Raw genomic sequence first — 17,026 nt, 5'->3', positions numbered from 1 at the left:
CTTTACCAGCTTATTCACTTGGTCGACCGGGAAACAGGAACGGCTTGATCGGGTATCCAACGATGATGAAGTTGAAGCCAACGAGTCTGAGACAATCTCCCACTACCACTGTCCGACACCAGGGAACTAGACCTTCTTATTCTTTCCTTACGGGCACCGTCCTGGGAAAGGGATCTTACTGATTCCCTAACCTCTGCCCTAACAATCTCCCTCTGGCTGGACACAAAGTCTGGTGTCTCTTCTGCTACCGTCTGCTGAATGCACGGCTGGCACAGTCATTTTCCATAGGAGTCTGGCAGCAGGGCCCTGCAAATTGTGCATTCCTTATGCTTGACCTTAGAGGTACATTTCTTCCCCTAGCAGAGATTTGGGATAGACAAGGGGAATCCTATATCACCGAGCGAACTTTCATGAAGATCACTTACCAGTGAAGCGTAACTGAATGGTACCGGAATGCGCGGGGGTCATCTCTTAGCCGAAGGATCCTCCTTAGGGGCCGGAGACTCATCCAGTCTGCTGGCATTCCTCTGACTGGATCTTCTCTCACCCACACGTCCACCTCCTGTGCTGCAATTCAGCCATCACTGGGTCTCTTTAAAGTAGGGCATCTCTGTGAGCTGCTCTTGTACAGGTGAATGCTGCACCTGCTCTTGCTGCTCTGGCAACTCCATGTTTCCTAGCTAGATTATGGGCCAGGAAGCACCTGGTTCCGTCTTGGCCTTCCTTAAATATTCAAGGCCACTCCCCTGATCTGGTACCCCCCCAGACCACTGGGGTCAGCAGGACCTCCACGTGGCCTGCCAGGTGCCTCATTCCCTGGACTGCCAGCCGTGCCCCCTCAACCACACCCCCGGTATTCGCACGCCAGGCGACACCCCCACCCAGCTGAGCCACCGCCCACATGACCCCCGACCAGTGCACCCGCTACCCCGGACGCACCTGCCCACAGCCCCAGGAACCTCACCCAAAAAGACTCACAGACGCGGGAGCCGCATCACCAGCATCACAGAAGGGCGCGCCCCGGGCTGCGTCACAGGGGACGTGTCCCAGTTATGTCACAGAGGGCGCCCCGGCTGCGTCGCAAGGGGCAAACCCAAGCAGCATCACCGGACTGCGCCCTGGCCCCATCCAAGAGCGCACCAGCTGCTGCCACCAGGGCCCTGGAGGCATCACCACTGCGCACCGGGAACACAATGCTAGAGCACATACACCGCCGCCAGCCCAGCATACTTACCTGCACCATGGGCCTGGGGACATCTTCCATCTTCTACCTTCTTCACAGGTATGTCTGAAGAGGTTTACCTGTCAGGTGCAGGAAACCAACTGATGTGGGAGAGAGGTGCCGTAAGTCATCAGGGACTCTATTCGGGCGACTGGTCCCACAATCCCGCCGTGTTCAATCAAATTTGTCAGAGATGGTGCACTCCTGGCATCGATCTAATGGCATCTCAGATGAATCACAAGGTGCCTCAGCTCGTGACGATTGGTTACAATGCCATGGTCTTTCCATCGTCTCAGTTTCAACTTCCTTACCTCTTTCCACCTCTCACTGATCCTGAAAGTCATCAAGAAGATTAAAGAAGACGGAATCCCAGTAATACTGGTGGCTCCAGACTGACCCCAAATGGCCTGGTATGCAGTTAGTAATTCTTCTCACAGATGTTCCAGACCATACTTTCTCAGGATCTTCTCTTCTGCCAGAATTCTCGGTCTCTGAATTTAATGGCATGGCTGTTGAGGCCATTAAGAGAAGCAGGTTTTTCATCTCAGGCTATACAGACCATAATCAACGCATGAAAACTCGATTTGTCATGCATTTATCATCAGACTTGGAAGGCCTTTGTTTGTTGGTGTAAGGACAACCACTCAGCTCCTATGTCTTTTTCCCTTCCATCTATCCTGGCTTTTCTCCAGTCAGATCTTGACTCTGGCCTTTCTAATAGTACACTGTAGGGTCAGATCTCTGCACTTTCAATTCTTTTTCAGTGGAATTTGGCTTCTTGTCCCCAAGACAAGACCTTCCTCCAGGAAGTTGTGCGCCTGACAACACCTTATCATTCTCTCAAAGAGCCATGGGATGGTAATTTGGTATTAAACGTTCTTCAGCGTTTCCCCTTCGAACCCATTTAGGACATTTTGTACTTCCTTTTCTCCTGGAAATTTGTCTCTTTGGTTGCCATCACATCCATCAAAAGAGTCTCTGACCTGGCAGCTCTCTCTTGCCGCTCTGCTTTTCTTGTTCTTCAGGATAAGGTGGTCCTCAGACCGGATCTGATTTTCTGCAAGTTATTCTGCTCCCTCCTTTGGTACTGCTTTAGGACGTCCCATTGTTACCTGTGTCCCCCAATGAAGCATTAAGGAAGGATTTTGGGTACTCACCATAAAATCTTTCTTGGAGCCATCATTGGGGGACACAGCACCCTTCCTGATTTGAGCTTATGTTGGGCCTATGTGCATCTGTTGGTCCTGTACCTGGTTGTATTGTTGCTTCTCCTACTGCTTTTTTCACTAACTTTGTGCCAGTCGGTGGGTGTATAGTGCTGGGGAGGCCCATGATCACTTTGGATTAACTACAGAGATCTACAGCTGAGGTGAGACAGTCTGTCCATAGGACAACAATCAGTCGGACAGTGCACAAATCTGGCCTTTATGGAAGAGTGGCAAGAAGAAAGCCATTTCTCAAAGATATCCATAAAAAGTGTTGTTTAAAGTTTGCAACAAGCCACTTGGGAGACACACCAAACATGTGGAAGAAGGTGCTCTGGTCAGATGAAACCAAAATCGAACTTTTTGGCAACAATGCCAAACGATATGTTTGGCGTAAAGGCAACACAGCTCATGACCCTGAACACACCATCCCCACTGTCAAACATGGTGGTGGCAGCATCATGGTTTGGGCCTGCTTTTCTTCAGCAGGGACAGGGAAGATGGTTAAAATTGATGGGAAGATGGATGGAGCCAAATACAGGACCATTCTTGAAGAAAACCTGTTTGAGTCTGCAAAAGACCTGAGACTGGGACGGAGATTTCTCTTCCAACAAGACAATGATCCTAAACATAAAGCAAAATCTACAATGGAATGGTTCACAAATAAGCATATCCAGGTGTTTGAATGGCCAAGTCAAAGTCTAGACCTCAATCCAATCGAGAATTTGTGGAAAGAGCTGAAAACTGCTGTTCACAAACGATCTCCATCAAACCTCACTGAGCTGTTTGCCAAGGAAGAATGGGCAAGAATTTCCGTCTCTCGATGTACAAAAGTGATAGAGACATACCCCAAGCGACTTGCAGCTGTAATCGCAGCAAAAGGTGGTGCAACAAAGTATTAAGTTAAAGGGGCTGAATAATATTGCACGCCCCACTTTTCAGTTTTTGAATTTCTAAAAAAATTTAACATAACCAATAAATTTCGTTCAACTTCATAATTGTGTTCCACTTGTTGTTGATTTTTCACCAAAAATTTACATTTGGTATCTTTATGTTTGAAGCATGATATGTGGGAAAAGGTTGAAAAGTTCCAGGGAGCCAAATACTTTCACACGGCACTGTACGAGGGGCGATCCAAAAGTAATGATAATCGGTTATTTCTATTGCACACAGAAATTAAAATAAAATGTTTTCTTCTCTCTTAGGTACCCACTAATCCAGGAAAAAAAAATCACTTAAATAGACCACGATTCCCGGGAGCTACATTCATTTGAATATGAACTGCGGAGTGAACATCAAAATGGAAAAAAACGAGCTCAGAGCTGTCATCAAATACCTCTGCTTGAAAAAAATGACTACCAAAGACATACACAGCGACTTGGTGGAAACATTGGAGGACTCTTCTCATCCATATTCCACAGTTGCATGCTGGGCCAAGGAATTTAAGCTGGGAAGAACATCGACGGAAGATGAACATCGTGAAGGATGCCCATCCACGTCCCTCAATGAAGAAAACGTGAAAAAAGTTGAAGAAGTTGTATTGGCAGATCGAAGAGTGACTATCAGGCATGTAGCTGAGGTCACAGGGATCTCATATGGCAGTATTCAACGAATCCTTGCAAAAGAATTGCATATGAGAAATGTCTCCGCGCGTTGGGTGCCAAAAATGTTAACCGACAAGCAAAAGAAGAAACGAGTTGACATTTCAATAGCAAATCTCGAAAAGTTCCAAGCAGACAAGGAAAAATTTTTGTCACGTTTTTTGACCATGGACAAGACTTGGATCCACCACTTTGATCCCGAAAATAAACAACAATCGATGACGTGGAAACGAGCCGACGAACCGACGCCGAAGAAATTCAAAGTGTCAAGCTCAGCAGGGAAGGTTATGGCGTACGTTTTTTGGGACGCAGAAGGAATTATTATGGTGGACTATTTGGAGAAGGGAGCCACTATTACGGGCTCCTACTACGCAGAACAAATAAGAAGATTGTGGGAGGCTATCAAGGAGAAAAGGCGCGGCATACTGCGGGCTGGAGTGCTGTTTCACCAAGATAACGCGCCGGCTCACAAAGCTGCAGTTGCCATGGCTACCATTCAAGAAGCGGGCTTTGAACGGGTGGAACACCCCCCCTATTGGCCAGATCTAGCCCCCAGTGACTTCTCCGGGGCAAGAAATTTGATGACAATAGCGACGTGATAACCGCTGTTGGGGATTTTTTTGAGGGTCAAGATCAAGAATTTTTTCTAAGGGAATTCTAAGTTTGGAAAAGAGATGGACTAAATGTATAGACTTGTTAGGAGACTATGTAAAAAAATTAAAAAAAAATTTGACTATATTCATTGTGTTTAGTATTGATTATCATTACTTTTGGATCGCCCCTCGTATATATCCTGGCCAGATGTTTCATCTTATGTCTCATTCACACTCATCATGTGTGATTTACATTATAACAAAACCTCACCTGTCATGTTTACTTTCTGCTGTAGGAGCACACTCTGGCAGTGTTGTAAAGTGCACCTGTCCTCTACCTCTCACTTTGGTACATTGCAGAAACTGTTCTTTCTGTGGAATATTTGCATAGCTATGCTGTGGGGCACAGAGACCTGAAGCCTGAGAACTAAGTGACCCCTCTAGTATAATCAAGGAAAGTAAGTTTATAGTATCCAATACTCTCTATGGGTTATTTCTTGGGGCTGACACCATCTTTTCCTTCACAGCCTCATGATATCACCAACTGGTGGTTATTAAAGTAATCGATTTTGGGATTTCAAAAACCGAGACAAATATAAGACATCAATTGTTCTGTTGGTTTCCAGATGACTGGCACCCCTTGATATTTAGCCCCAGAAGTCAACTTATAGAAGAGCTATGGAAAGCCTGTTGACTAGTGGTCAATAGGGATCGTCCTACATAAATTTCTTATAGGGTCTGTACCGTTTACTGGATTTATCAAACTTTTCAACAGTACCCTCAGGAGTAGGTAAAATAATCTGAATACTATATGATGTCATAGTAATTTGGTTTGGCTGTTACTGTAGGATAATTGTTTGGTTTAGTTACTGGTTTTATGCAAAAGTTGTGGGTTTTTTAAAATTAAAATAAATTAAGAGATTTAATTTTCTGTAACATTTGCTTTATATATAACAGATGACATCGCTTGGGATTATTATAATTCCGCTCCTCTTCCTGATGCTCAAGACATCATCATCCAGCTGCTCAGAAAAATTCCAACACATAGACTCGGGAGTGGGACAGGTAATGTATAAATTAATATTAATATTAACTTATTACACCCAGCGTCAGACTGGAGCACCTTTGGCCCACCAGAGAAAATCATTCTTGGGGCCCACTATGTAGCTACATAAAAATAAATACAAGACCACCAATTGTGTGGTAAAACACGCTAATATGAGGGTATAATATAAGGTAGTATACGTCATAATTATGTAGCAGGGGTTGGGGTAGTCCCCCCTAATTATTATTATTACTAGATGGTGGCCCGATTCTAACGCATCGGGTATTCTAGAATATGCATGTCCACGTAGTATATTGCCCAGCCACCTAGTATATTGCCCAGCCACATAGAATATTGCCCGGCGACGTAGTATATTGCCCAGCCACGTAGTATATTGCCCAGCCACCTAGTATATTGCCCAGCCACATAGAATATTGCCCGGCGACGTAGTATATTGCCCAGCCACGTAGTATATTGCCCAGTCACGTAGTATATTGCCCAGCCACGTAGTATATTGCCCAGTGACGTAGTATATTTCCCAGCCACGTAGTCTATTGCCCAGCCATGTAGTATATTGCCCAGCCACGTAGTATATTGCCCAGCCACGTAGTATATTGCCCAACCACGTAGTATATTGCTCAGTGACGTAATATATTGGCCAGCCACGTAGTATATTGCCCAGTGACGTAGTATATTGCCCAGCCACGTAGTATATTGCACCGCAAAGTAGTATACAGCACAAAGCCACGTAGTATATTGGCCAGTCACATAGTATATTGTCCAGCTACGTAGTGTATTGCCCAGCCAGGTTTGTCACAGGTGAAAAAATAAAAAATAAACATATACTCACCTTTCCGAGGGAGCCCTTGTAGTCCACGGCAGGTTCCGGTCCCAGGGTTCGTATTAACGCAGGACCTGTGATGACGTCGCGGTCACATGACCGTGACGTCATGGCAGGTCTTTGTAGCGCAGGCGCGCAGGGCCTGTGATGACGTCGCAGTCACATGACCGTGACGTCATAGCAGGTCCTTGTCGCGCAGGCGCGCAAGGCCTGTGATGACGTCGCGGTCACATGACCGTGACGTCATGGCAGGTCCTTCTGCCACCGGAACCAGCAACGGAAGATGGCGGCCAGAGCGAGCTGCAACGGAGGGTGAGTATAGCAGGTTTGTTTTTTAAATTATTTTTAACATTACATTTTTTACTATTGATGCCGCATAGGCAGCGTCAGTAGTAAAAAGTTGGGGACACACAGGGTTAATAGCGGCGGTAACGGAGTGCGTTACCCATGGCATAACGCGGTCCGTTTCCGCCGGCATTAACCCTGTGTTAGCGGTGACCGGAGGGGAGTATGCGGGCGACAGGCACTGACTGCGGGGAGTAAGGAGCGGCCATTTTCTTCCGGACTGTGCCTGTCGTTGATTGGTCGCGGCAGCCATGACAGGCAGCTGGCGAGACCAATCAGCGAATGAATAACCATGACAGAAGGACAGACAGACGGAAGTGACCCTTAGACAATTATATATATAGATTATATTATTTATTTATATAGCACCATTAATTCCATGGTGCTCTACATGTGAAAAGGGGTTACATACAGGGTTATAGAAATCGTTAACAGTAAACAAATTTACAGTGACAGATTGGTACTAATAGAATATAATGTAGCCTCCCTCATAGAATATAATGCAGCCCCCTCTCATAGAATATAATGTAGCCCACCTCATAGACTATAATGCAGCACCCCACAAAATACACTGCTCAAAAAAATAAAGGGAACACTAAAATCCCACATCCTAGATATCATTGAATGAAATATTCCCGTTGTAAATTTTTATTCATTACATAGTGGAATGTGTTGAGAACAACAAAACCTAAAAATGATCAACGTAAATCACAACTAATATCCCACGGAGGTCTGGAGTTGGAATGATGCTCAAAATAAAAGTGGAAAATGAAGATCCAGGCTGATCCAACTTCAGTAGAAATGACTCAAGACAAGGAAATGATGCTCAGTAGTGTGTGTGGCCTCCACCTGCCTGCATGACTTTCCTACAGCGCCTGGGCATGCTCCTGATGAGGCGGCGGATTGTGTCCTGAGGGATCTCCTCCCAGACCTAGACTAAAACATCCACCAACTCCTGAACAGTCTGTGGTGCAACGTGATATTGGTGGATGGTGCGAGACATGATGTCCCAAATATGTTCAATCGGCTTCAGGTCTTGGGAATGGGCGGGCCAGTCCATAGCTTCAATGCCTTCATCTTGCAGGAACTGCTGACACACTCCAGCCACATGAAGTCTGGCATTCTCCTGCGTTAGGGGAAACCCAGGGCCAACCGCACCAGCATATGGTCTCACAATGAGTCTAAGGATCTCATCTTGATACCTAGTGGCAGTCAGGCTACCTCTGGCGAGCACATGGAGGGCTGTGCGGCCCTCCAAAGAAATGCCACCCCAAACCATTACTGACCCACTGCTAAACCGGTGATGCTGAAGGATGTTGCAGGCAGAAGATCGCTCTCTACGGCGTCTCCAGACTCTGTCACGTCTGTCACATGTGCTCAGTGTGAACCTGCTTTCATCTGTGAAGAGTACAGGGCGCCAGTGGCGAATTTGCCAAATCTGGTGTTCTGTGGCAAATGCCAAGCGTCCTGCATGGTGTTAGGCTGTGAGCACAACCCCCATCTGCGGACGTTGGGCACTCAGACCATCCTCATGGAGTCGGTTTCTAACTGTTTGTGCAGACACATGCACATTTGTGGCATGCTGGAGGTCATTTTGCAGGACTCTAGCAGTGCTCTTCTAGTTCCTCCTTGCACAAAGGCTGAGGTAGCGGTCCCGCTGTTGGGTTGATGTCCTCCTACGGCCCCCTCCACATCTCCTGGTGCACTGACCTGTCTCCTGGTAGTGCCTACAGTCTCTGGACACTACGTTGACAGACACAGCAAACCCTCTTGCCACAGCTCGCATTGATGTGCCATCCTGGATGAGCTGCAATACCTGAGCCACTTGTGTGGGTTGTAGAGTCCATCTCATGCTACCACGAGTGTGAAAGCACAACTAACATTCAAAAGTGACCAAAACATCAGCCAGAAAGAAGTGGTACTGAGATGTCGTCTATGGTCCCCACCTAGAGAACCACTATTTTATTGAGTGTGTCTTGATAATTTCCAATAATTTCCATCTGTTGTCTATTCCATTTGCACAACAGCATGTGAAATTGATTGTCAAAGTGTTGCTTCCTAAGTGGACAGTTTGATTTCACAGAAGTTTGATTTACTTGGAGTTATATTCTGTTGTTTAAGGCTATGTGCACACGTTGCGGATTGGGGTGCAGAATTTTCCGCACAAAATCTGCATCTCCTGGCAGAAAATGCAGGTGCGGATTTGCCGCGGATTTTGTGTGTTTTTGTTGCGGAATTGATTCAGATTTTGTGCGGATTTTCTGCGTTTTTTTACCCCTGTGGATTTCTATAATGGAAGGGGTCAGAAACGCTGCAGTTCCGCACAAAAGAAGTAGCATGCTGTTATGAAAGGCAATTCAGTACTACAATGGACATAGCGGTCAGAGCACATACAGTGATCTGACAATAACCCAAAATCATAGAACGAGCTCTGAGACGTGGGAACTCTGCAGACCGCAATCCCTAATCCTCTCCAAACAACACTAGAGGCAGCCGTGGATTGCGCCTAACTCTGCCTATGCAACTCGGCACAGCCTGAGAAACTAACTAGCCTGAAGATAGAAAATAAGCCTACCTTGCCTCAGAGAAATACCCCAAAGGAAAAGGCAGCCCCCCACATATAATGACTGTGAGTTAAGATGAAAAGACAAACGTAGAGATGAAATAGATTCAGCAAAGTGAGGCCCGACTTTCTTAACAGATCGAGGATAGAAAAGGTAACTTTGCGGTCTACACAAAACCCTAAAGAAAACCACGCAAAGGGGGCAAAAAGACCCTCCGTACCGAACTAACGGCACGGAGGTACACCCCTTGCGTCCCAGAGCTTCCAGCGACAAATTAGACAAGCTGGACAGAAAAAAATAGCAAACAAATAGCAAGAAGAACTTAGCTATGCAGAGCAGCAGGCCACAGGAATGATCCAGGGAAAAGCAAGACCAACACTGGAACATTGACAGGAAGCCAGGATCAAAGCATTAGGTGGAGTTAAGTAGAGAAGCACCTAACGACCTCACCAGATCACCTGAGGGAGGAAACTCAGAAGCCGCAGTACCACTTCCCTCCACCAACAGAAGCTCACAGAGAGAATCAGCCGAAGTACCACTTGTGACCACAGGAGGGAGCTCTGCCACAGAATTCACAACAGTACCCCCCCCTTGAGGAGGGGTCACCGAACCCTCACCAGAGCCGCCAGGCCGACCAGGATGAGCCACATGAAAGGCACGAACAAGATCGGGAGCATGGACATCAGAGGCAAAAACCCAGGAATTATCTTCCTGAGCATAACCCTTCCATTTAACCAGATACTGGAGTTTCCGTCTAGAAACACGAGAATCCAAAATCTTCTCCACAATATACTCCAATTCCCCCTCCACCAAAACCGGGGCAGGAGGATCAACAGATGGAACCATAGGTGCCACGTATCTCCGCAACAATGACCTATGGAATACGTTATGTATGGAAAAAGAATCTGGAAGGGTCAGACGAAAAAACACAGGATTAAGAACCTCAGAAATCCTATACGGACCAATGAAACGAGGTTTAAACTTAGGAGAGGAAACCTTCATAGGAATATGACGAGAAGATAACCAAACCAGATCCCCAACACGAAGTCGGGGACCCACACGGCGTCTGCGATTAGCGAAACGTTGAGCCTTCTCCTGGGACAAGATCAAATTGTCCACTACATGAGTCCAAATCTGCTGCAACCTGTCCACCACAGTATCCACACCAGGACAGTCCGAAGACTCAACCTGTCCTGAAGAGAAACGAGGATGGAACCCAGAATTGCAGAAAAATGGCGAAACCAAGGTAGCCGAGCTGGCCCGATTATTAAGGGCGAACTCAGCCAAAGGCAAAAAGGACACCCAGTCATCCTGATCGGCAGAAACAAAGCATCTCAGATATGTTTCCAAGGTCTGATTGGTTCGTTCGGTCTGGCCATTAGTCTGAGGATGGAAAGCCGAGGAAAAAGACAAGTCAATGCCCATCCTACCACAAAAGGCTCGCCAAAACCTTGAAACAAACTGGGAACCTCTGTCAGAAACAATATTCTCTGGAATGCCATGTAAACGAACCACATGCTGGAAGAACAATGGCACCAAATCAGAGGAGGAAGGCAATTTAGACAAGGGTACCAGATGGACCATCTTAGAAAAGCGATCACAGACCACCCAAATGACTGACATCTTTTGAGAAACGGGAAGATCAGAAATTAAATCCACAGAGATATGTGTCCAAGGCCTCTTCGGGACCGGCAAGGGCAAAAGCAACCCACTGGCACGAGAACAGCAGGGCTTAGCCCGAGCACAAATCCCACAGGACTGCACAAAAACACGCACATCCCGCGACAGAGACGGCCACCAAAAGGATCTAGCCACCAACTCTGGTACCAAAGATTCCAGGATGACCAGCCAACACCGAACAATGAACCTCAGAGATAACTTTATTGGTCCACCTATCAGGGACAAACAGTCTCTCCGCTGGACAACGATCAGGTTTATTAGCCTGAAATTTTTACAGCACCCGCCGCAAATCAGGGGAGATGGCAGACACAATTACTCCTTCCTTGAGGATACCCGCCGGCTCAGACAAACCCGGAGAGTCGGGCACAAAACTCCTAGACAGAGCATCTGCCTTCACATTTTTAGAGCCCGGAAGGTACGAAATCACAAAGTCAAAACGGGCAAAAAACAGCGACCAACGAGCCTGTCTAGGATTCAACCGCTTAGCAGACTCAAGATAAGTCAAGTTCTTATGATCAGTCAATACCACCACACGATGCTTAGCTCCTTCAAGCCAATGACGCCACTCCTTGAATGCCCACTTCATGGCCAGCAACTCTCGGTTGCCCACATCATAATTTCGCTCAGCAGGTGAAAACTTCCTGGAAAAAAAAGCGCATGGTTTCATCACTGAGCAATCAGAACCTCTCTGCGACAAAACAGCCCCTGCTCCAATCTCAGAAGCATCAACCTCGACCTGGAACCGAAGAGAAACATCTGGTTGACACAACACAGGGGCAGAAGAAAAACGACGCTTCAAGTCTTGAAAAGCTTCCACAGCAGCAGAAGACCAATTGACCAAATCAGCACCCTTCTTGGTCAAATCGGTCAATGGTTTGGCAATACTAGAAAAATTGCAGATGAAACGACGATAAAAATTAGCAAAGCCCAGGAACTTTTGCAGACTTTTCAGAGATGTCGGCTGAGTCCAATCATGGATGGCTTGGACCTTAACAGGATCCATCTCGATAGTAGAAGGGGAAAAGATGAACCCCAAAAATGAAACCTTCTGCACACCAAAGAGACACTTTGATCCCTTCACAAACAAAGAATTAGCACGCAGGACCTGAAAAACTGTTCTGACCTGCTTCACATGAGACTCCCAATCATCCGAGAAGATCAAAATGTCATCCAAGTACACAATCAGGAATTTATCCAGGTACTCTCGGAAGATGTCATGCATAAAGGACTGAAACACTGATGCAGCATTGGCAAGTCCGAATGGCATCACTAGATACTCAAAATGACCCTCGGGCGTATTAAATGCAGTTTTCCATTCATCTCCTCGCCTGATTCGCACCAGATTATACGCACCACGAAGATCTATCTTGGTGAACCAACTAGCCCCCTTAATCCGAGCAAACAAATCAGATAACAATGGCAAGGGGTACTGAAATTTAACCGTGATCTTATTTAGAAGGCGGTAATCTATACAAGGTCTCAGCGAACCATCCTTCTTGGCTACAAAAAAGAACCCTGCTCCTAATGGTGACGATGACGGGCGAATATGCCCCTTCTCCAGGGATTCCTTCACATAACTGCGCATAGCGGCATGCTCAGGCACGGATAAATTAAACAGTCGACCTTTTGGGAATTTACTACCAGGAATCAAATTGATAGCACAATCACAATCCCTATGCAGAGGTAGGGCATCGGACTTGGGCTCATCAAATACATCCCGGTAATCAGACAAGAACTCTGGAACCTCAGAAGGGGTGGATGACGAAATTGACAGAAATGGAACATCACCATGTACCCCCTGACAACCCCAGCTGGACACCGACATGGATTTCCAATCCAATACTGGATTATGGGCTTGTAGCCATGGCAACCCCAACACGACCACATCATGCAGATTATGCAACACCAGAAAGCGAATAACCTCCTGATGTGCAGGAGCCATGCACATGGTCTGCTGGGTCCAGTATTGAGGCTTATTCTTGGCCAAAGGCGTGGCATCAATTCCTCTCAATGGAATAGGACACTGCAAGGGCTCTAAGAGAAACCCACAACGCTTAGCATACTCCAAGTCCATCAAATTCAGGGCAGCGCCTGAATCCACAAATGCCATGACAGAATACGATGACAAAGAGCAGATCAAGGTAACGGACAGAAGAAATTTTGACTGTACCGTACCAATGGTGGCAGACTTAGCGAACCGCTTAGTGCGCTTAGGACAATCAGAGATAGCATGAGTGGAATCACCACAGTAGAAACACAGCCCATTCAAACGTCTGTGTTCTTGCCATTTAACTCTGGTCAAAGTCCTATCGCACTGCATAGGCTCAGGTTTAAGCTCAGGTAATACCGCCAAATGGTGCACAGATTTACGCTCACGCAAGCGTCGACCGATCTGAATGGCCAAAGACATAGACTCATTCAAACCAGCAGGCATAGGAAATCCCACCATGACATCCTTAAGGGCTTCAGAGAGACCCTTTCTGAACATAGCTGCCAGCGCAGATTCATTCCATTGAGTGAGCACGGACCACTTTCTAAATTTCTGACAATATACCTCTATCTCATCCTGACCCTGACAAAGAGCCAGGAAATTTTTCTCTGCCTGATCCACTGAATTAGGTTCATCGTACAGCAATCCGAGCGCCAGGAAAAACGCATCGATATTACTCAATGCAGGATCTCCTGGCGCAAGAGAAAATGCCCAGTCCTGAGGGTCGCCGCGCAAAAAAGAAATAACAATCAAAACCTGTTGAACTGGATCACCAGAGGAGCGAGGTTTCAAGGCCAGAAATAATTTACAATTATTTTTGAAACTCAGAAACTTAGTTCTATCTCCAAAAAACAAATCAGGAATAGGAATTCTTGGTTCCAACATAGCTTTCTGATCAATAGTGTCTTGAATCTTTTGTACTCTTGCCGAGAGCTGATCCACAAATGAAGACAGACTTCTAATGTCCATCGCTACACCTGTGTACTGAACCACCCAAATGTCTAGGGGAAAAAAAAGGCAAAACACAGTGCAAAGAAAAAAAAATGGTCTCAGAACTTCTTTTTTCCCTCTATTGAGAATCATTAGTACTTTGGGCTTCCTGTACTGTTATGAAAGGCAATTCAGTACTACAATGGACATAGCGGTCAGAGCACATACAGTGATCTGACAATAACCCAAAATCATAGAACAAGCTCTGAGACGTGGGAACTCTGCAGACCGCAATCCCTAATCCTCTCCAAACAACACTAGAGGCAGCCGTGGATTGCGCCTAACTCTGCCTATGCAACTCGGCACAGCCTGAGAAACTAACTAGCCTGAAGATAGAAAATAAGCCTACCTTGCCTCAGAGAAATACCCCAAAGGAAAAGGCAACCCCCCACATATAATGACTGTGAGTTAAGATGAAAAGACAAACGTAGAGATGAAATAGATTCAGCAAAGTGAGGCCCGACTTTCTTAACAGAGGATAGAAAAGGTAACTTTGCGGTCTACACAAAACCCTAAAGAAAACCACGCAAAGGGGGCAAAAAGACCCTCCGTACCGAACTAACGGCACGGAGGTACACCCCTTGCGTCCCAGAGCTTCCAGCGACAAATTAGACAAGCTGGACAGAAAAAATAGCAAACAAATAGCAAGAAGAACTTAGCTATGCAGAGCAGCAGGCCACAGGAATGATCCAGGGAAAAGCAAGACCAACACTGGAACATTGACAGGAAGCCAGGATCAAAGCATTAGGTGGAGTTAAGTAGAGAAGCACCTAACGACCTCACCAGATCACCTGAGGGAGGAAACTCAGAAGCCGCAGTACCACTTCCCTCCACCAACAGAAGCTCACAGAGAGAATCAGCCGAAGTACCACTTGTGACCACAGGAGGAAGCTCTGCCACAGAATTCACAACAGCATGCTACTTCTTTTGATCCGCAGCGGATTTCATGCGGATTTTTCCACACCATTAGCACAGCCTTTTTTTTTCTATTGATTTACATTGTACTGTAAATCACTTTGCGGAACTGCAGCGTTTCTGTGTGGAAAAATCTGCTGCGGATCCGCACTAAATCCGCATCGTGTGCACACAGCCTAAGTGTTCCCTTTATTTTGTTGAGCAGTGTATAATGAAACCCCCTCATAAGGTATAATGTAGTCCCCACCGTAGAATAGAATATAGCACCCTCATAAGGTATAATGCAGCCCCCCATAGAGTATACTGTAGCCCCCTCATAGGGCATCATGCTGCCCCCCATATGATGTAGCCCCCAGAATATAATGTAGTCCCCTGAGAGAATAATGCAGCCCCACCAAAGAATATAATGTAGCCCCCCATAGAGTATACTGTGGCCCCCTCATATAGTGTGATGTAGCCCGGGAATATAATGTAGTCCTCTGAGAGAATAATGCAGTCCTCCCACAGAATATAATGTAGCCCCTCATAAAGTATAATGCAGCCTTCACATAGGGTATAATGCAGCCCCTCTCCACCCCCATCATTGCCTTCTCCCCCACCACACCTATTATTGCCCTTTCCACCACCTCCATCATTGCCTTCTCCCCCACAACCCTCATCATTGCCCATTCCACCACCACCATTGTCTTTTCTACCACTACCATCATTGTCCCTTACACCACAACCATCATTGTTTTCTCCCCACCACCTCATCATTGCCCATTTCACCACCTCCATCATTGCCTCCCTCCCCACCACCCCCATTGTTCTTCCGCACCACCTCATCATTGCCAATCTCCAATACACACATCTCCAATACACACACACAGCACCGCACCGCTTGACCGCCCCCTGACGAAGCTGACGCGAAACGCGCGTTGGGGCTACAGCGTGGTGTTCCTCTGAGTGCCATCTTGTGGGGTAAGGATTCAGGGTGTTTATATGATCGCTTACTATATGTCATTGATTTGAGCCTGTGTACAGGGCTCAGGGATCTGTCCACACGGACTTGATTATCTTATATAGACCCTACACACCCCGACCCCTTCCCCCTTTGTTCACTTGTTGCACTATGCACTTTATAAGGATATAAATGGCATCAGGTTTTCTCCACGCTGTTTTTTATCTGTGCTCTTGCTTGCAATACCTTTGTGTACTATTTTTTTGTCTTTTGATATTTGACTACTGTTTACGTGTATTTAATAAACTTGACATTTTTATGGACTTATACTCCGTTTTTTTCTATATAATCTAGTGTTGGGAGTGTCCTATATGCATTCATGAATGATACTTCTCTGTAATAGGCTCCCCTATGGTGATTGTGAGCATGGTGGAGAAGTTTGGTACTTTATTTTTCAGTTTGGGCTTGTTATATTACTTTCAATGTAAGTAGAATGAGATGTCAACTGGATTCAGCTGAAGTTTGTCTTGTCTTTCATTTTATTTGATAATCTGTTCCCATTATTAGTAATAACGTGGTGACTGTCTGTGATTATACTTATGATCAATAATACTTCTAATTTGCAGCTTGCTTTACGAGTCGCAAACATATGTATTCAAATGAGAGTAATTTTACATTTTATTTTTCTGTGTGTTTAGCTACAGATCAAACCAGAAGTTTACATACATTATATAAAAAGACACATATGCATGTTTTCTCAATATCTCAAGTTAAATCAGAATAAACCTTTCCTGTTTTAGGTAAATTAGGATTACCATAATTATTAATATTTGCCAAATGCCAGAATAATGAGAGAACGAGAATGTTTTAAGATATTTTTATTACTTACTGCAAAGTCAAAAGTTTACATACACTAAGATTACTATGCCTTTAAACAATTCTGGACTGCCCATATGATGATGTCATGTGTTTGGACGCTTCTGATAGTTTTTTTTTTTTTTTTTGCAACATCTCAGTTAATTAGAGACACACCTGTGAATGTGTTTTAATGCACACCTAAAACACACTGCTTCTTTGTGTAGCATCATAACAAAG

This window comes from Ranitomeya imitator, chromosome 3, assembly GCF_032444005.1.
Source record: "Ranitomeya imitator isolate aRanImi1 chromosome 3, aRanImi1.pri, whole genome shotgun sequence".
Classification (NCBI taxonomy): domain Eukaryota; kingdom Metazoa; phylum Chordata; class Amphibia; order Anura; family Dendrobatidae; genus Ranitomeya; species Ranitomeya imitator.
Note: the sequence above shows the minus strand (reverse complement) of the source record.